The following is a 21,574-nucleotide window of genomic DNA, read 5'->3' on the forward strand; positions in this document are numbered from 1 at the left end:
GCAGTTATCGCTCACTGTCTTGCCGGGCCTGTGTTTGGACGAAGTAACAAGCCACTTTGCTTTGACATTTAACGGCAGTTATGCAGGTACTAAAATATTTTTTTGCGAATGGGAGCACGTTGATGAATTCTTGTGTAGGCAGCCTTTCCTTTTAGTTGACCAGAAGTAGGGGCAACCCCCAAGTTGAAGTACGTTCCTGTGAACACAAATTTGACATGCACCACAAACGCAGCAGCATGCCTAAAAAGAAAAACTAGCAGCTTTCTCGGAAACATCCTAGTTTAACAAAAATTTTTTTTTGTCGAATTCCTTCTGATCCTGGACAAATTTTTACACCTCCTTAGTTTTCGACGAATTTGTACATAGGTTTCGTTTTGAGCTGTATGGCTGCGTCTAAGGTGGATATCATATTTTTTTAGACTTCTCTTCCACCTCCAAAACATTTTTACCCTTCATTGTAGTGCTGTCAACAGACAACAGGATTGGGCTTAACGTTATGCTCAACAAATGTCGGGGTGGCCCGTTGGTCTAGAGGTATGATTCTCGCTTTGGGTGCGAGAGGTCCCGGGTTCGAACCCCGGACGGGCCCTTCTTTTCTTTTTGCTTTAGTTAGCTTCACCGCGAGGAATGCGTTACACAAATAAGATAACAGCGCCAAAACACGTTTTCCGTAATCTCGTCCCCCGCAACGTCGCCTTGTATAGTGGAGTTGAATCCTTCCTCCTAACGTTATTTATTTATTTAAGAATATACTGTAGGCTGTGGAGGCCCAAGCAGAAGGCGCATACTGCGGTAACAATATCAACCCAACGATAATGCAAACCGTAAACAGCAATACGCAGAAATAAGAAAAGCAAGTATAAAACAGTGTACGCTAGGCACAACTAAGCATTTGCTTCTAATGAACCAAGAGAGTTTAAACAATTTTCCCGTGTGATGTTCCAATGATTAACTGTGGGGAGAAAAAGGAAATTTAGGCAGATTGGTAGAAGCGAACATTGGGGTTAAGGACAGAGAATGGGAATGACGAGTACGGCAAGTAGCAAGGGGTTTCAAGAAAGAACTCCACTCCAAAGCAAGTTTGCTGTGATAAAGTAAAAACAATAATTTAGGAGGGAGAAACTGTCTCCTAGACTGCAAAAACTGCAAACGCTACATTTTAAGTGACGGCCCAAGTATTGTACAGGTCGACGTAGAGGTACCGAGTAAGATTCGAAGCAGTGATCATAGGATTGTTAGACGCAAGGTAAGCTTAAATTGCAGAAAAGATAGAAGTCATATAAACATTTGTAAGCTGCAATTAAAAAGGCTGTGTCTAGAGTGCCGTCCAACGGTGCTATATGTACTTCACTATGTCGACGCCCTCCTGCGTTTCGGAAAAAAATCCTTAGCCTGGATATACATCGTTCTACCTACCATAAAGTGAGGTAGATTAACCTAAATAAACGAAACCCAACATAACATGATCTAACTACCAGGGAGCAATCACTTACAGCTGTGGAAACTAGCTTAAGCCATGAAAATATTTCAACGTATAAAGGTGAAAAATAATCATCGGGGAAATAGGCGGTCTCGCACCACACTCCTTGCATCAACAACCTATGACGGAACCCCTACACAACTTTTTTTATCACTGAATCTTTTAAGCAAGCATAATTTTTCATGTCCGCATTTAAATATACCAGAAATTGCCGAGCGCGCGACCGAGAGCGCGGGCCTCACGGCGACCGCCCGGCAGTATACAAAACCAAAAAAATGCCTAGCGCTCGGACGAAGAAGAAGGAGCGGTTTCTTGGCGTTCTCGCATGCTCGTTGTTTTCGCCTCAATTCGTAATTATCAGCTGGTTCATCCCTTCCAATGCCTTTGATCCACACTGCAACGCCTCTGGCCCCTCCACGGACAGTCGACAAGCAACAGGATGGCCCCTCGGGGATGTCCTCTGCTCCGGATCCCGCTCTCTGGTCGCTAGCACTAGCACTTCAATCGCAGTCCAATTGGCGTGTACGGCACCGCTCCGCTGTCATAAATGTCAGCGCAACTGGCGGTGACCTCGCTGTTACAGATGTGACTACACGCACCCGACTCTAGAGGATTTTCCACTAATGGCTGTAACGCCACCGTTCCCGCTACCTCCGGCTGAGCCCTCCAGTTTATCGAAGCGTCCGTCTGACCAGGGGGCCACCCAGGTGACTACTGACGACTCCACTTCACCTGCGGCAAAGCGGGCGTGTTCTTCGGACACGAACCAGTCACTTCAGCCGTCGGATGACCGAAGTGCACCACGGGCAGCCGCTCCACCCCGTGCAGCGACCGCCGCTCCGCAGAGCTGTACTGCGACGGCCATCTCCTCTACGTACAAGGTTGCATCAAACCTCGAGAGAGATTTAACATCCTGTCTCTTCCAACGAAGTCACAAGAGGCTCTCGACAGCTGCCTGGAAACCTCTGGCTTTACTGGCTATGCCTGCCACAGTCGCACCAACACTATATCGGTGTGGGTGCCTTCTCTAGAGACTGTCCAGTGGCTATGCTCCCTACACCGTATTCCTCTCGCGGCTGGAAAGCAGCTTCCTGTAAAAGTGTACCTGCTGTCGGTAAGTGACATGCGGCGATATGTAGTTTGTGGGGTACACCCCAAAGAGGATACCGAAGTCCTTCGTGCCAGCTTCCGCTGTGCCACTCACCAGGTGCTTCTTGCCCGCTACATGGGCTCTGGCTGCACGTGCCTTGTTACTCTTCGCGGTCCGCTAGAGCCACCGGAAAGTGTTGTAGAATGGCTGCGCACTTCGGCCCGTCTGTTCAAGGCCGGAGTGGTGCACTGTTACCGATGCTTTCGTCAAAGGCACATGAGCACTTCGTGACCCTTCGCGGCATCAGAACCAATGGCAACCTCTGAATCGGAATTCAGAACCACCGGCTACCCCGTCGGCCGCACCGCCAAAGGTCACGTTTTGATTAGGTCTGTGTCGTAGCGATGACCATGACAATACGGACAAGAAATGTCCTACGCAATGCAAAGCTGCACTTGCTGAACGACGAGCGTGGCGACGCCGGTCTGAGCCCAAGTGAATCCATACGTCCAACCGCTTCGAGTGTTTGCGGAGGATAACGAAGACGCTATGGAGGAAGTCGCTGCAGAGACTGCTGATTACACACAGCCCTCGTACCGTAATGTGCTCCGTCGCTCCTTCCGAAGAGAGAATTAGCACAACCAAACTGGAAAGGTATCTCCAGTTACGGACGAGCTAGTGGAGGTGAACCAACAGTTGGCTGTGCTGCAAGCTGAGGTCACCAAGGTCAACCAGCGCCGTGCTCGGGTAATTTGTCGGTCACAACGTGAGCGGCCAGAACAACGAAGACATTCGAGTCAGCCCCATCTCTCACCACCGAGCCTGCGTCAGCGAAAGCCAGTTCCTTCTATCCTCATCCACCAAGAGCTCCCACAGTTTGTGGTGCAGCAGGTACAGGACTTGGCGTCTTTGTTAGCAGCCCAACTTCGCTAGACCTCTTTTTACTATGCCTGCCCCACAATATATTGTAAAGTGGAACTGCCGGGGGCTCACAACGAAAGTTGGTAAGCTTCGTGAACGTCTTCGCCTAGCCAAACTTCCAGATTGGGCGTTCCTTCTCCAAGAAACCAATGGTTTACCAAGCCTCCTGAATTTTATGTTACTACGCCTTCTATACCTGATGGGCGACTCAGCAAGCTGAGCGCGTTTTTTTTTATTGTCTTTTGAGTACATTATGTGCATTTATTGAGAGTTTCTACCTCATCAATATTGAACGCATGCTTGCCGATTTAGGTAATATCGGCAAGTATGCGGCACTAATGTAGCCATGTCCGCTTAGAACGCGAAGGAAACAGAGGTAAGCACGATCATCATCAGCTAGACTTGGCACACATACCACGTATTGCTGTGGCAAGTTCAGGGTGCCTTCAATGCGCGGCAAAATAAAACAAATCGAATTTTGATGACAAACTTCAGGCGTGCGATCATTACTCTAGTGCGACCATTATGCGAGTCATATGGTGAATGCAAAAACGGGAGCTAGATAAATTCGCTTCAGTGTCCCTTTAAAGGCCGTCTCCGCCTGCGAGAAAGGGAATGTCGCTGCCTGGTACAGTATCCCAGCTAGCAGTCTCTCCATAATGTTGAGTGTGGTAAACAGCATCAATTTCGCAAAAAGGCATCGTTTCAGCATACGTTTAGTTCTTAAAACTCGTGAAGGCGCCGAAAGTGCCAGAACGCAAAAAGCAGTACTCAAGTTACGTTCGTTAATACGGGGGTAAGTGACCTCACTTTTGTGGAGCCCCGTGTAGTGCCTAAGCTAGCGCGAAAGCAGGAGGCGCAACTCACGCAGTTTTTCACTGTGAAATAAATCCATAAAGTTTGAATTAACCCTCATGGATGTCTAGCATTTTGGCTTCGTTTCTGGTTCATTCCCGCTAGCCTTTACTCGAAACCTGCATGTAACGAAAAAATGCAAAATTTTGTCAACTTCATTCCATTCAGATTTAACGGTACTTAATCCCGACTTTAAGTCAATAAAGATGAAAGAGGGAGAATAAACTTTATTGGGCCTGCAGACGATGGGGCGCCACTGACTGGGAGCCCTGGTGCCACAAAGAGGCCGTGACGTCGTTACGGCAGCGCCTCTCGGGCTGCACCCGGCCGCGCTCTACGGCATCGCAAGGATTGTGCCCACATCCTCGCATCGCACGCCGGCCGCTGCCGCTCGAGGGCCGCCGCAACCTGCTGGACGGCCACTTGTTGGGTGTGGTAGTCCTCACTCCCCTTCGCAGCGTTATACTGCGGTGGGGGCTTAGTGATCTTGCTGGCCTCACGTGGTCCTAGCTGACAGTTCCAGAGGAGTTGAGCCGTAGTGTCTCGCTCCCGCTCGCATAGTTTACAAATGTCACTCTCATACACCTCCGTACACACATGTCTGGCCAGCACTGGAGTTAATGTAGAGTCAGTCTGTAACTGTCTGTATAACCCTGCCGCCGCTCGGGTAAGCCCTGGATGCGGGGGCGGCATGGTCCTTCTGTTGAGTCTGTACCACTGTAGCCCCTCACGATAGGTGGTCAAGGGGTCCTTGTTGCCTTGGAGGGGCTGCCACTCTGAGACGCCAGCACCACTAGCCTCCGCGGGGTCGACCAGTCCTCGCGCGGCGGCATGTGCCGTCTATTTGTGGTTGGCGTTGCCCCGGCGAGACAAACTGAAACCCATGTGTGCTGGGAACCACTTCACGAACACTGCACTGTCACGCACTCCTGCCGCACGAAGGACAAGCGCCGCGACACTGCACATCTTGTTTTGGGCATAGTTTAGCACGGCTGCCTTCGATTCACTGAGCGCCGTGGTGTACCGAGGATTCCCGATGGTCAGGGCAATGGCCACCTACTCAGCGTCCAGGGCCCTGGTGACCCGGATGCACGCTGAAGACCGGACGTCGCCCGTTGTAGCTGCCACGACTGCAGCCGCAAAGGTGGTGGGTTGACTCAGATGTTCGCCCGCGTCAACCAAGACCGCGCCGTTGTCCTGTGCATGGAGGTCCACCAGAGCTCTCACTCTAGCCATTCGGCGATCGTGGTTATGCTCGGGTTTCATGTTTCCGGGTAGAGGACAGACGATGAGATGGTGGCGTATGCCTCCCGGGATTTGTTCTTGGGACGCGTGCAGGCCGCCTCGGGGGAGGAGACCCACTCCGTGGAGGATGTGCCCGCCCGTCCGTGTTCCAGATAGTCGCTCGAGCTGAGCCGTGCGCTGGGCCTCGGCAATCTCGTCTAAGGTGGGCTAATTTTTTAACAGTAAAGGTGTCAACTCCAGCCATTGTGCATTTTTCTGCAAATTGCTAATGTTACCCGGTTGATGATTTGGAGAATACTAAGTACAAAATGTCCCCTTATTATTTCTTCTTTTGGACTTTCGTTTGTGGGCTTCTTCTTCGGGAGCCCCGGTTTGCGGTATCTGGAAAGCAACTCTCACGCCAAGCTGGAGCGCGTGTTGCCTCCCGGACGCCACAAGCAGCTCCTTGGATGTCGGGCAGCTTTATACCTTCAAGCTTGGACCGACGCATTTGCCGGTGTTTTTGCTGGCATTACCGGGGCAGTGCTCCCGACCAGCGCGCGCCAGGAGCAAAGCGTCAACAGCCACGTGGCTTCGGGAAGGGTCGCACTCTGTCACTTACAATTCCTAAAGCTCGGTGTCCTACGCCTGTGCACATTAAAGTCTTAATGAACGAGATTTCCCATCTCACAGCTCGAGAGCTTACCGGTGGAGACTGCGAAGGCAGTGGTGCGTGATAGTGCAAAGCCTGAAATTGAAGCTTTAACCGGCGCACTGGCTTAATGGCTGCTGCGCTCAAGGACGCGGGCTCGATCGCGGTAACAGTGGCTGCTTTTCTGATGGAGACGAAGAGCGAAAACGCCCATGTGTCGAGATCTAGGCGCCCGTAACAGTCCCCGGGTTGTCGAAATTTGCCGGAGGCCCTCCAGCACGGCGCGCCTCATAGCACAGATGTAGCTTGGGGATGTTAAACACTAATATTTTAAATTCTTGCAGTAACAAAGACTGCGCCAGTAAACTGCTGCGCATATGCCATAGGAGTGACTGGAACCACACATAACCTCGCTTAGTGGAGGGAAAACATAAATGCCATCCACTAAAAGAATAAAAAGTTCGTGGTGGTGGTGTCCCTACGTACACTGGTGGGTTTTGGCCGCGAACTGACGTTATATAGACACTTAGCTCGCAACGGAACTGCAAGAGGTACTTAGCTCGCCTGTGAGCCTTCCATATAGCGAACCAAACCTACCCCCTCCTAAGCTTCCCTTCACCATCGAGGACTCGCGTTATCCCACTGATGCTTTAATTTGCCTCGAATTTTTTTGTCATGTGCTGCAGGTAGACAAAACGTGCCCACGCTCTCTACTTCTTGTCCGGCAGCTCGAGAAAAACGGCCTCACTATTCGCTTTCCGAGGCTCCATAAGCATGTAGGGGGTATAGGGAAACAAGTCCCGGACAAGTTGGCTCGAGAAGTTTCCAAATGGTCGCTTGTGTCTCAGAAGTGGTGCCAGACATACACTGCATTTTAAAGCAGACGGTCACGGATCATTTCAGTCGCTTTGCCTCCGACGCTTCCAGCCATGCGTAACTGAAAGAATGAAGAGAGCTGAAGGGTCATTGTGATATTCGGAATGGTATTCGGAAAAATTCAGCACGAACTGAAGCTTCGGTTATCGCCCATGAGTCCTACGTATGGGGCAAGGGTTAAGGCAGAATTTCGATTTTCGGGGTTGTCAAAATTGTTTTGTTGGGTGTTCGTGGGGGCTGTTGGGGGGTGTTTAAATCACTGGGCTGGGTGCTTGTGATTGAGCAATCTTTTTTGGGGCGTGTTGAGATCCTTCGGGGTGGTGCCTATAAATCCCTGTTGCGGTGTATCAAGCGACATCACACCTCTCGTCACGGACTGTCCGAAAAATGCTGTGGTGTCACAGAGGTTTGGATCTTTGCCAGACTGGAGGACCAGGCGCAACGTGTTGCTAGGTGATCCAGTGATCATATGGGAAAATTATCTCCTCCGCGTCCCACAAAAATACATGCAGGGCAGCTCTTCATCGAAAATGTTCTCACAAGTTCCACCGCTTCATTGCACGGTGCGGATATCCATGAAAAAATTCCGGGCCATCTCCACTAACATGAAACCTTGAGACGGCCGAAGTACGCAGTGTATAAGTGTATTCTTGGCGCATTGCTGTTATTGCCAAGGGAAATGAGGAGGAGCAGAGGAACAACTTTATTAAAATCACCGGCAGCTAGGACGTGGCCGCTATGTCGCGGAGACCTGCCTGGTGCCCGGGCCTACTCACGCTTCCCAGGTGGGGTTGCGTTTTCGGGCCGCTGGCGTGCCAGGGCAGCCTTCGCCTGCTGGAAGGCCTGGATTTGTGCACTGCAGTCTTTAGCGTTCATGGCTTCTGTGATATGAGAGGGCATAGTTCCTTGCGCTGCCTCGGCAGGCTGTGTCCTGCAGTTCCAGAGTATATGGCTGAGTGTCGCACGCGCACTATCACATACACGGCACATTTCACTTTCGTATACACCAGGGTACAGATGTTTTGCAAGCACTGGGGTAAGGAGCGATTCGGTCTGTAATTGTCTGTAGAGAACTGCTTCTTCCCGATTTAGATTTGGGTGAAGTGGCGGACGTCATCTTCGGGTCTGCCGGTACCACTCCAAGATTTCCCCGTATGTGGTGAGGGGGTAGGGCATCTCTACGTCGCCGGACGGGTCCGGTGAGGAGGCCAGACTCGTGGACGCCGCGCGTCTGGTGAGCTCGCGCGCGGCGGAGTCGGCCTACTCGTTCCGGTTCGTAAGTCCGCCGCGGAGGCGCAAGGAACCTACGTGGGCGGTGAACCATCGGAGTGCCACCGGCAGCCCGTTGGTACGCGCACTGCACAGCACTTTCACAGTGTTTGGGTTCACTTGGTTGGTTGCGTATGCCAGCATTGCCGACTTTGAGTCACTTAGTACGGTGGTTGTTTGCGGGTCCACGATGGCCAAGGCTATAGCCATCTCTTCGGCTTGCTTCACATTCTGCGCCTTGAAGCTGCTAGCTGACTTTACTGCACCGTCCGTGGCCGCCATCACCACGGCAACGTAGGTATTGGGTCTTCCCGGATAGGCCGCCACGTCCAAGAAGGAAGCGCCAGTGTCTGCGGCGTACGTAGATGTGAGGGCCCTGGCCCGAGCGAGCCGTCTTTCTTTGTTGTGTTCCGAGTGCATATGCCAACGGAAATGAAACCGTTGCGGATAGAGGGGTTACAAACCGTTGCGGATACAACAAAGCCCGGAGAGGCTTTGTTGTAAAAGTCTCTTGTCTTTGACGCACAAATCTCTTTAGCGCGAGGTGTAAACGAGTGTCCCGGTGTTTTAGATACAGAGCATCTCATTCACTCGCCTTGTCCCTCCGGCGTCGTCGTCGTCGGCGTTGTACGCCCCTCCACCATTCTCCTCGCCGCGCCAGCTGCGCTCTCCGCCGCTAACCCCCTCTCCTCTCCGATAGCGAACACTCTCTCGCGAGGGGCATTGGATTGGATTCGATTCGATTGGATTGGCTTGGATTGGCTTGGCTTGGCATGGCTTGGCTTGGATTGAATTTGGATTGTATTGGAATAAAGTGTATTGTGTTGGATTGTGTTGCGTCATAGCGGCGGCACGTTGCGTCATAGCCGCGGCAGACGCGCTGGGGCCGGCGCATGTGCAGTACTCAATCTTGCGCGGTTTCCTCTCCTTCGGGAGCGCTGCGCATATAACCGGTGTGCCGTTCTCCGGCGAAGCAACATCCACGCTTGGCTCAAACAACTAGAGTCCACGCCGCTTTACGAGTACGCCAACGTCGTCATCGACTGGGACCGGCTAACGCAGTCCCCTCAACATTATGCGCGCTATAAAACGCGGTCCCTTCGTCGCTCCGCCTATGCGTCGCATCTACACAGGGGTTCCCGTGAGGGGAGGTGTAGTTCTTTTTTTAGTACGCGTTACTGAGCGCTACAGTACAAGGTCTAAACGAGCGTCTTGGTGTTTTTTTTACTACGAGTTACGTTCTAGCGCTAGGCGTAAACGACGAGCTCCGGGGATTTTTGTACCGTGAATACATGAGACGACGATTACGACGACGACAACAACGGCAGGAGACGCCGCCAGCCAGAGCCTTAAGGGGCTTCGCACCTAAAAATGTATACCTCGTGGTACGCCACACGTTGCACACAGGGATGATGTTCAACGTGTCCCATGGTTGGCCGTGTGATCGTGGCGGTGTATTCCAAGCGTCTTGTTTTGCGCCTTATTTACATTGAACGTTTATCAAAGAAATTCTGATTTCGAATAAACAGGTGTGCGGCTAAGGCAACTGTCAGGCTTCGTAAAACAAGGAGTTAACAACAGAACGTGCCTCCGGGATTTAATTGCGTGTTACATGTAAAGAAAGATTGCCACTAGACTATAATGAAATGTCGGTGTTTCCCAATCAGGGATAATGGTGGCGTTTATATCCGATGCCCAAGTGTAGTGGCCATCGGAACGGTGCCAGAGGCCACCTAGCGTCTCATTTCGGAAACATTCCTTAGAGTTCAACTGGTTCCTCTGGGCAATTCGCACGCCGCCACAGTGAACTCAAGTATAAAGACAAGAAGGTTGGTATAAGGATATAAATGAGACAATATAAATGGAAAGAAAGTCTAAACGGGCGCGGCGTGGTCAGCAATTACAGATGTGTAATCTAACGTCTACTCTGCTATCGGTCGGCGCATGCGCAAAGGCGTAAACCCCGAGCATTCGGACGTACTTCCTTGCCGCGGGGCTAAACGTATAGAGCCCTGGCAGTCCCACCGAATCGTTCGCCACGACACCCAAAACTCATCCGTGTCGATTACGGGGTCGACCTACAATGGCCGCCGACACCTCTCCATCTCGACAAATGCGTTTATCCGCGCGTCGGGCGGATCGCTTTGAGCTGCAACCCCGTTTCCGACAACACCTCCGTGCTCATCCACGTGCGGTTCAAACGGGGTCGGAATCCGGTCATACAAAAGCTCGCATCGCAACTTCCCGCATCCATCAGCGCACGACACAATGCGCGCAAAAGAGTGTGCCAGAGGTGTTTCCTAGGAAAACACAGCACTTAAAACCGCTCTCTAATGAGGCGTTGGGGATCCGCTCGTTGTAAAACGCCTGGTATGGCATACTTACACGCACCCGGGTACAGGACACGTGCTTTTGAGTGGGCGCCAATGAGAGCAGTCATGCATACCACGCATCCCCGGGTAGGCTTTCGGGAGACGCGTGGCGTTTTCCGCGGGTGTTGAATGCTTTGTTCCCGTTGGATGCGAGTGTTTGTACGTGTGTGGCCGCACTGCGTGGAATACACGTAGGCGCCTATGCGTACATTTTCGTAGAGGCTGCTTCGGTTCCTGTTGAGATAGGGCCACGGGCCCGCGTCGATTATATGCCGACGCCGCTTACTGCGACACTCTTGATTTTGCATTGCGAATCGGCTTTATGTAAACGAATGGCCACCACCGATGACGCTAACGCCTGTCGGAGATTTAAACGGCAGACGGCGTGTGGGGGAGAAGCCTAACTTGTAAATATAAGTCAGGTACGTTTACCAGCCAGAGCAGGGTCCGAGAACCACGGAATATCGCAATGAGAAACCTGAATGAGAAGTAGGCTGATATAGAGATATCGGCACGCTGCAGGTAACGACAACAAAAAAACTGCAATCCAGTCAAACATACGCACACACACACGCACATACGCACTCCTACGCTGAAGTACTAGTGACACGTTGTTTTGATCCGGTTCACTCCTGGAGCGGCAGAACGACCGGTCATCAAATCAGTACTCGGAATATTTAGTTCTTCGCACCACGCCTAACCATAACACACTGTACGACACGGTTTTCTCTCTTTGTGGCACACTCGAAGCACTCGAAGATAGCAAGAAACGTCGGCGAATAGCAAGTACTTCTCACTGGACCTGCGGATAGCGTCTACCGCTCACCTCCTCTTAATATAGACAAATATACACAAAAAAAGGGGGAGGAAAAGAGAGGTCGAAAGCGATCGTTCTTCACTCGGCGTGGTGTGTACGGGCGCATGCGGCGTGGATCAGAACCTAATGGCTTCGGGTATTCGCTCTTTCCAGCGCCGCTAGTGACGCCGCGCGGAATTTGTCCGAAGCCGGGAGACGGTAACACGGCCGGACTGGAGGGAGAGAGAGAGAGAGAGAGATAATACTTTATTTCATTTCAAAAGGGAAGGGGAAACGGGGGTGGCGGGGAGGCTAAGAGCCGCCTCGTTCCAGGCAGCTTCTCGTGGCCTTCAAGATGAAGTCCGCCAGGCTCCTCTGCTCCTCCAACTTGGTTGCAGTAGTCAGCCACTCTCTAGTGTGATGTGCCCTAATTGGCTTGGTGTCTGGGCAGACCCACAGGATGTGGGTTTGATCCTGCGGTACCTTACAGCGTGCACATTTGGGAGAAGTGTGGGGGTTTGGTTTCTGTACAGGTGAAGTAGAGCTGGTGTGAGAAGCGTGTTTGTCTGGGCTTTACGAAGGGTAAACTGTTCCTGCCGGGTCAGTCTGGAATGAGGTGACGGCAGACGTCTCTTATCGGGTAGGTAGGTCTTTAGTGTGAGGGTAGGAGGACTAGGGTTCTGGACTTGGTCACTGATGTCGGGAGCCCGGAGAAGGGTTTCGCGGGCGAGCAGGTCAGCTCCTTCACTTCACGACATGCCAATGTGCCCAGGGATCCAGTACAGCTTAACTGGTCCTTTAACTGCAGAAAAAAAGGGGTAACGCATTTCGACGGCTAGTGTTTTGGCCCAAAAGAATGCATGCTTTTTTGGAATCGGTGTAAATATTGCTGATTCTACTAGGTTCGGATTGGTGAGCTGCTGCAAGGGCTATGGCGAGAATTTCCTCCTCCTCCACTGTGTGGCAGTTGCGGAGATCAGTGTTAGTTTCTCCTTTGGTGGTCACGTAGGCAATCGCACACATGCTGCCTCTCTTGGCCGCATCGGTGAAGACATGAGTATTGTTCGGAACTCTTGAGATCTTTTTGCAAAAGTAGCTGGCTCGAATTTTTCTGCGGGTGGGGTTTTTTTCTACATCCATATGCCGTGGGATTGGGGCTACGTGTAGGTGCTGCAGAACGTTTTGCGGAATAGGGATTGCATCGCATCGGTTCCTCCGGTTTGGGTTATATCCCAATTCAGTCATGATGAGGCGGCCTGCTTGGGTGGATTCGAGTCGGCGTAACTGATTATATCTGTGCACTGCGATGACTTCTTCAACCTTGTAAACTGTTCCCTTAGCATCCAGGCTTTCATTTTTAGTGTTGATGGGAAGGCCTAATGCTAACTTCGTGGCTTTCCTGATTAGCGTATCAAGTCTATTTTCAAGAGTTTTTGTGAGATTAACATAGGGTATTTGGTATCGAATTCTACTGGTGATGAGTGCATCCCGTAGTTTGAGAAGGTCTACTTCCTTCAAGCCCCAGTTTTTGTTCGCGACCCTTCTGGAGGAGCGGCGAACGCGCGCGCGCGCCGCTTCTCCAGCCCTGCCGTGACGGTAATCGGCGGACCGGTCGCTCTGGCGGGGGCGGGCGGCGACACCCGTGCTGCCTCGCAGATGCGAACGGAAAATGGTAATCGCAAGTATAGTAATCGACAATGTCGTGTAAATTATCGGACAATACAGGCTGAACGAGCGTTCTTATTCTCTAAACGCTCCTGAAGCTATAGAAGCAGCAGGTAAATGAAAGAGTTCTGGGACTTATCGGTGTCTGATGTGGAGAAAAACGGAAGTCTTTCGCGCCCACTCGGGCGTACGTGGTGCCTAAATTATGCCTTACTTAATTATGGCTGCTACATTTAATAGTTCTTTGCTGTGAGGGCGTTGATTTTGCAGGCTATTTGTATAACCTTGTAATCGTCATTTTTCGGATACTATTTACATTCACTGGCGCATAATGTGTCCGTCGATCTTCGCTTATAAGTTGTTAAAATGGCTAAATTTCACTGTTTTCAAGCATATAAGTAGCAGAGGCTGTCCGATTAGCTTGCTTTTATTTTCAATTACGAAACAAATGAACACTTTTTCTACGCGAAGGCGAAAAGCAAATGTGCGTATGCGTTTATTGATTAATGACTGAATATATAAATATTATATCGAAGAAACATGTTTTAGCAATGCCAATATAGTAACTGAGTCTGGTAGTTCAAATGCGAGCTCTTGAGTGCATTTGGTAGCCCCCATTTCGTCTTGATAATAAGCATTGACGCACCTAAAAATCTTACCGGCAGTAAAATCAACATAATGTAATTTCACCCGGGAGATTTATCGTTAATTATGACAAGCCAAAAGCGCACCTCTAAATTACTGCCAGTATTTTCATGTGCGCTTCAATATAATGTGTGGGCTTACATTTGTTTTCATATATAATGCTAACACGCTCGTTTGTATACCACTTGATACGACGTAAAAGGAGCCTCGTCTTCGCGGTCTTACTGCCCAAATTCACAAGTAGCTTTCGAACGGCGAACTGCGATTACGCACACTGCAATAATGTTCCAAAACTTACCGTTGCACATTGTGTAGCAGGTTGTTTGCCCAATGAGGTGGGATTGTTCTCACCACTTCAGTGCGGCCTGAGCCATGCACAGCGGATTGCCTCGCACGGAGCGCTTCTGACGCCGTAGCAGACACCCTGAAACCAATCGAATGCTGTCTCCTAATCAGCAACGTATGAATGTGTTCATTTTTCAAGAAAGTAGTTGCTTCAAGCTAAACTACGGTGTTTTAGGCCGCTATTGATGCTGGCGCACATGCTGCTACGAAGGCCCGATCACCGTCTCGTCCGCCATGGCTGTTTTCCGCAGCGCCACCTTTAGGGTGTGGAAAGAGCGGGTAGATGTCGGGGTTCCACGCCCCAACGCTCTCATGGTCCACGCCCCAACGCGCTCATGGCCGGGCAATGGTCCATCACGTGCTTCCTCACCCCGCGCTCTCACCTTGCTCCCCCTCACCCCCGCCTGCCGCCGTTTTTCTCCAACTCTGTCCCCCACTTTAGTTCAGGTCCCGGGGAATAAAAGAAAGCATTAGGAAGGCTCTCGCAGTGTGTTAGCGATCGGTATACCTGCACTCGCACCCGCTGGGCGCCCATTATTCGCGAGCGAAGCGGTAAAAGATACCGCGGCAAATCCGCTGAACACGACGCTTCTGAATGTGTCGACAGGGTTCGGCCACAACTGTGAGGTCAAAATGTCTCGGTGACGCTCCAACCGTCGCGGGCTTAAAAGTCGCCAACTGAATGGCCGTCTGAGTTAGAAAATACGAACAGGCACTGTCAGATGTACATGCACTGATCAACAGTCCCACAGTAATGACAGAGAGGTGGAAAGTAGTGACCAGGCCTCCTTACCAAGGTGTCCGATTCGCTCTGAGACGTAGAGGATCGCGCACTCTAGCTGCGAATGTAGTAATAGACGTGAATATACGAGGGGAGGCAGACCTTTGCAGTAACTGGGTTATGTTTAGAGGTTTGACCCTCTGCTTGCAATACTCGCCTCGCAGTTAAGAGGGATATAATAATGTCTCGATGGTTGTCGGCACTCTGTGCCACGCTGGGAACACAGTGATGCGCCGCCGCGAGCACCCATTGTCGCCGTCGCGAAAGGCGTGTATGTGACGCGTCGGTGCCGTTTTGGTTATCGAGAGCTTTTGTCGGATCGGAAGCAGCATAGCGCGAGCTGAATGCAAGCCCTTTCAAGGGCTTTTTGGTGCGCTGCGTTTTGCGAGTGAAGACCTTTTCTAGAATGACTTTTGTATAGAGCGTCGCATAGTTCCCGTTTGTTTCTCTGGGCGACACACGTGCTCAGTAATGGCTCTTCGACTGAGAATTCCAGTTTGTACGCACTCCTTCCTTTTTGATGTCTTGTGAAGAAGACTCCTTTGTTGCTGTCCTAATATTCTTCCTGAGACGTGATGGTTCCAGCATGAACTGCACTATGAAGATTGCGGTGACATGTTCTCCGGAATCCGAATTTTTGCAAGGGCCTTTTTATAATTGCTTCTTCCTACCTCTTAAGCCCAATATTATTCCTTACTTCCTTCCTTTCGTCCTTCCTTCCTTCCTTCCTTCCTTCCTTCCTTCCTTCCTTCCTTCCTTCCTTCCTTCCTTGATTTTCCTCTGTTAATCGGTTATTGAAATTGACCATGAGGCAATACATTTACAAATTCGTAGATATGTAGGGATGTGTCCCAAATCCGGCTCCTCGAGTTTGAGTATTTTTCGAGCTTTATAAGAGATACAGCGGGCAAGATACAAATTTTCTGCAGCTTATCAGTATAAATCGAAACATTTGTTATAATTTCAATCAACTAGGTGCGGATCAGGCCACAGCATGAGTACCACATAATTGTTTCTAGGTCTAATTTATTGACCGTATGGAATCACGTTCACGCACAGTGAAATGGGGTGAGCATGGTTATAACGCGCAGCCACTGAGCTGTGTAAACCCGCTGCTGTGCGCAACCAAGTGCGCAAAGGCCGGAATTGGAGCCCACACATCAACTGGTTTCCGTATGCCAGCGCTTGAGGATCGTAAAATCATTGGGATCGCTTCTCGAAAGAGATTTGTCCAATGACAGATGCGTAAAGAAGAAACTGCGTTTATCCTCGCGGCAGCCGTGAGGATTACCGTCAGAAACTGCTCATGGCAGTTTCCACCAAACCCTGGCATGACTGGAATTAGCTCGAAGTAAACTTAAGTAAATATCAGCAAGTAGATATTACTTGAATTAAACCATGACTGGAATTTACCCCTGTCTTGCACGGGTAACCAATAAGACTCCCGCACTGCGACCACCTTATATTTCTAGTGACATTCGGGGCGCTAGCATTAACGTAATGTAGCCTAACACACTTACCTAACCTAACCGAACCGAACGTATCCTGACTAAACTAATGCAACCAACCCAACGTAACCTGAGCTAAACTACCCCATCCCAACCCAGCTGCAACTAACGTAACCTATTTGTCTGATTGATTGATTGATTGATTGATTGATTGATTGATGGATTGATTGATTGATTGATTGATTGATTGATTGATTGATTGATTGATTGATTGATTGATTGATTGATTGATTGATTGATTGATTGATTGATTGATTGTAATATTTAAATCGCCGATGCTACACAAGTGATTAGGCCCGCCGTAAAGGAGGGCTCCGTAATAATTTTGACCACCTTGAGATATTTAACGTACGCCGAAATCTCGGACACAAGGGCGTTTTCGCTTTCTCCCTCCATCGGAAAACCAGCCTCTGCGGCCCGGAATCAGGCCCGCGTCCTTTGGCTCAGCCGCACAACGCCTTAGACACTCAGCCACCACGTCGGGTGAGCCTAACTTGACCTAACCGAGCCGTACAACACTGAACAGAACACAGGCTATCGTAAGCTTAACCCAACCGAAAATTCCTGTGCTTAAATAGCGTGGTATTGACCGCGGTAGGAGTAACAACCAAGTAAAAGTTTACTTACAAAATCCAGATGAGTTTAAACTGAAATTTGTCTTTTTATTCAAAACCGGGTGCCCTACCAGAGCGCCACGGAAGTAGCCCTACGAGTGAGATTCCGGGGAATATTTGTCAGAGAAGAGCTCCGAGTGGAGTGCTTAGCCAAAAAGAGGCGACTGCCAGAAGCAGTTCCTTACGTCAATTCTCAAGGCTGCCGTGTCAATACAGACTGCCTAAAGCAGGCGTGCCCCGTTTCAGGAAGGACGACAAGATGCCGGCGTAATGTCGCGAAATAAAATAAAATCGCAATGAAGTATCGTAAATACAATGGCAGTACATGCTAATATTTTTACGCTCAAAAGCGATGATATAGATTTATTTACAATGACTTCGCGTTGGAGCCGAGAGACGAACGAAACCAAACAGGCTGCCACCGTCTCAGGATAGTCTACTTTGTCTTACCGCTTGCGCCAGTCACTGTGGGTATTGTCCAAAGAGATATTCGGCATGAAAATGCACCCTGAAGCTAGGCCTATATGGCGGCGAGCATGCTATTTAAACTCCTTTTTGAAACATTTCACCAGAGCCGCAATGTCATCGTAGCAAAGATCAACGAAATACGTTTTCTCATCAAAACATCAGCATTTGGACTACCCATGTCTCGGTGATACGTCGTATGATCATACGCTGAATCTGGACCTCATGTGTTCTGCCTCAATGATTTCTTGTATGATGATATGTTGTACAGTAGACTCCCATTCACACGAACTCAAAGGGGCCATGAAACTCCGTTCGTATTATCATAAAGTTGCTTTACCCGGAGGTTTCTTGCATTTTTGACGTAAGAAGAGACCAAATGTGTTGTTCGTCTTAACCGTAAAGGTCGCACGTTAACCGAGTTAGTCTTAACCGAAGTCTACTTTCTTTTCCCATTGTATCATTTTTTTTCCCGCACTCGTATTTTCTCGTATTTTCCCGCACTCGTAATTTTTCCCTCACTCGTATGAGTGACACTGTGGCTCAAGCCGTTCTGCTGTTGAGCCCAAGTGTACGCTGGTTCGCTCCCGATTGTGGCTGCCCTTTTCACGATGGACGCGAAAAACGACAAAGCTCGCGTTTCGCGAGTTTTTAGGCAGTCTAAATAAACCGACAGCTGTCCATTAAATCGAGAGCCGAGATGTGCTTCTGACGCGTGAAAACGTCGAAAAGTATAGTTAGTTTCGGAAGAACTGGCGCAGTTTGCACCAGTGGAGCAAGGCTGAAGAAACGGCAGAGCTGGCGGACCTTCTCCCTTCGTTGGATACCCGTCTGCCGCGCCTGAAGTGGATTTCAGAATTTGCCGCTGAAAGTTCTGCAGGACTAGCAGGCCGGGATGGTTTTGTCCGCAAGCTTTCACGTCTCTCTTAAAGGGGACCGCGTTATAGCACACTCTAGAACCCACGGCCACCGGCTTCGCGAACTCGGCATCTGTAGCAGCACAAACTCTGCGTGTGTGCTGCCCGCTTCAGGCGCAACGCACTTGAACTGGCGAAGAGAACAGCACGCGAGAGATAACGCCCCGAACGCTCGGCAGAGTGCTCTCGCAGGTCCAGCGGGCGTTCCTCACCAGGCACACGTTCACGTGCACTCCGTTGTTTTGCTATTTCTTGCACACGCCCAAGCCTGGCTGTCGGGGATAACTTCTAACGAGGCATCTGTTTTTTTTTCTTTGTATTGTTTGGTAGCGCTATACGGCGTAACTAAAAGCTTAAACAGCTCTGCCATTAAAATTTGAGTTTTTAGGTTTAATCAGCTGCTATTACACGTTGGCTATGTGCGCCTTAGTGAATGGCTCACAATTGTTAGATGCGACGCTGAGAAGAGCATCTCTTGCCGGCGGCCCTGTCCTTCGTCCGTCGTCGTCGGCGTCCGCGTCCGCACAGGTGCGTCTCTCCTCCGCTCACCCCCTCTCCTCTCTCCGATAGCGGACACTCTCGCCCAACATCTGCGGGCGCGTGGCGCAGCGCACTCTCACTCCGCCGGTGGGCGGCGCTGCGCGCGGTGCATGCGCGCTGTGCGCATGTGCAGCGCCCTCTCTCTCCGCGGTCTCCACTCCTTCGGGCGCGCTGCGCGTATAAGCGGAGTGCCGCGCTCCGGCCGGTCTCTCCGTCGACGGTCGTCCGCGCTATGCTTGCTCTTTGTCTCTCTCTCTCTCTCATTCTCTCGCATTACCAGACGATTGCTCACGCAATTCGAGTAATCAACCCAACGGAAACGCACAATGGAACCCCCTTCAGTGTCGCATCACACCACGGTTCCCGCGAGGGGAGGTGGGCGTAATTTTTCGACCGCCTGGACATCTTAAATGCGCTGGGTAATTTCTATACGCTGGCGCTATTTCTAGCCTCAACCAGACAAGGGCAGGCCGTTATTGAGATTGAACTCGGTTCATGAGAATTTTTGAATGCATGATGAGATGACGAGTTGAAAGTAGGCTTTAGCAAACTCAGGTGCACAAAAATCCATTTCGCCAAACTTACCTGAACATGAAAGGGGAAGAGATGAAGTGTGGTGTAAGAAGCTGGATTGCAGTTTGTTTCGCATCCGCCCATATTGCATTCTAACTTCTAAACCCTTTTAAACACAAAAACACGCCAGTGTGATAAGGTGTTCAATGTGCAGGAGACGCTTTCTGACAGCTCTCACGACAGATGCACACACGCTGACCCGAGCGCAGACGGGGTCATTCATGAAGATCTCGCATTTATAATTCCATTTCTTACGTGCAGTACACAAGGTCGCCATGCATTGGACGCAAGCCTCGAAAACTGCAGATAGCACCACCTTACGAGGACTCGCGTGGGAGTATAGCCAGTATAGCACTTCAAATCAAATGAAGTTCAAGTCATTTTAGCGAATGCAAAGGCTGGCTAGAGACAATGCGCAAGAAAAAAAAAATGAAGCAATACGCAATTTGCCTCGATCGCTGTCGGAAGCGTTACATTACCTTTACAGACCAAGAGCTTTTTCAGGAAAGCTCTCCCAGAAATTCATTCCTTATTTGCAGCTCATTTTCTTCGTTATTATCACAGTTTTTCGTTTCATCTTGCTTCTGTTTTCAACTAAACATTTACGAACACATCCCACTAGGCTTCACGAATGAATCGGGAAAGAAATAGAATCGCGCCTCCTATCCCCTAAACGTTCTCCTTCAAACCATCAACTACGACTGCATATGAACTCTTAGAGCTAGAAAGTGCTTGCGCGGTTTCAGTGCGCTCATCAGCAGCGATTTCGCAACAATTTTGTGTCACTGCAATTACCGGCGCAGATTGCTGAGAACACCCCAGTTGACTTTTTGCGGGACTGTCGGCAGCCACAGCCGTGACGGCGCCGATGCGTCCGAGAAAAAGGTAACGCCTCATAATATATGGAGAGCTTGAATAGGAAACCACAATGCTACAAAGAGCAGGTAGAAAAACGAAGAAAGAAACATCCCCCTCGCAAGGGGCACGATCAAATGCAGAGCATTTCCGCAGGGGGCGCGCCTGCAAGTCGTATGGATTACGTATTGGTTGTTGTTGTTGTAATTGTTGTCTTCCAGCGTAGACATTGTCGATGAAGTCGATGGTGAAACGTGAAACGTGCTGTGAACCCCCTGCCGCGGCTATGACGCAACGTGGAGCGGCTATGACGCAACGTGGCGCGGCTATGACGCAAAAAAACCAACACAATCCACTTTAATCCAATCCAATCCAAATCCAAACCAAGCCAAGCCAAGCCAATCCAAGCCAGTCCAATCGAATCCAATCCAACGCCCCTCGCGAGAGAGTGTTATAGCGCCGAAATCGCGCCACCACACGAACGTGTGATGTTGACGTCACGATCACGCCACAGATGTTAGCGAGCGGAGCGCGCGCGAACCGACCGCGGCGAGAGAGCGCGATGCGAGCGCCCCCACCTGTTCTTGCGTGCGAACCGACTGTTGCAATGCGCGAACCCAACGCGGCGAGAGAGGGTGTTGCGCACGTCCCCACCTGTTGTGCGCCCGAACCGAACGTGGCGAGAGAGGGTGTTGCGAGAGGAGAGAAGGCGAGTAGGATGCGGGGGAGAGGGCGCACTTGTGGCCGACCGTTGAATGAGTCAAGGATATAAGCTGCGTTCGTAAGCTTCCATTCTGTGTCAGCTTTGTGGCGCAGTGGGTAGAGCACCGTGTACCTTGCGTTCCGCCCGCAGAGTCGTGGGATCGAAACCTGGCGCCGATAAGTATTATTTTTTTATATAGTGTACGGGGAGCGATGCGGACTACGGATGTCAACGCGGGTGACATCGGGAGTTACTGAAATGCTCTGCATTTAAAAGCGGACGAAATCTCTCCGAGCAGTCACGACAGCGTCACTACCACTCAAAGAGCGGTGGTTAACGTCCCTAGGTGGTTGCTATGTTGCGCCTTCTAGCGACGCGCGGCTGCACTTTGTATGAATGTTTATGGCCTGGCTAGAGCGGTGGCACGC

The 21,574-nt window shown here is 50.5% G+C and overlaps 1 non-coding gene across 1 annotated transcript; it reads left to right on the plus strand.

Annotated features, from left to right (window-relative positions):
* The first annotated feature begins 517 nt into the window (after window positions 1-517).
* On the plus strand, window positions 518-589 carry Trnap-ugg (transfer RNA proline (anticodon UGG)). Its single transcript has one exon. It is a non-coding gene; the product is annotated as a tRNA-Pro (tRNA).
* Window positions 590-21,574: the final 20,985 nt, after the last annotated feature.

This window comes from Haemaphysalis longicornis, unplaced genomic scaffold (assembly GCF_048455015.1).
Source record: "Haemaphysalis longicornis isolate Haplotype H1 unplaced genomic scaffold, Haemaphysalis longicornis Haplotype H1 scaffold_8, whole genome shotgun sequence".
Classification (NCBI taxonomy): Eukaryota; Metazoa; Arthropoda; class Arachnida; order Ixodida; family Ixodidae; genus Haemaphysalis; species Haemaphysalis longicornis.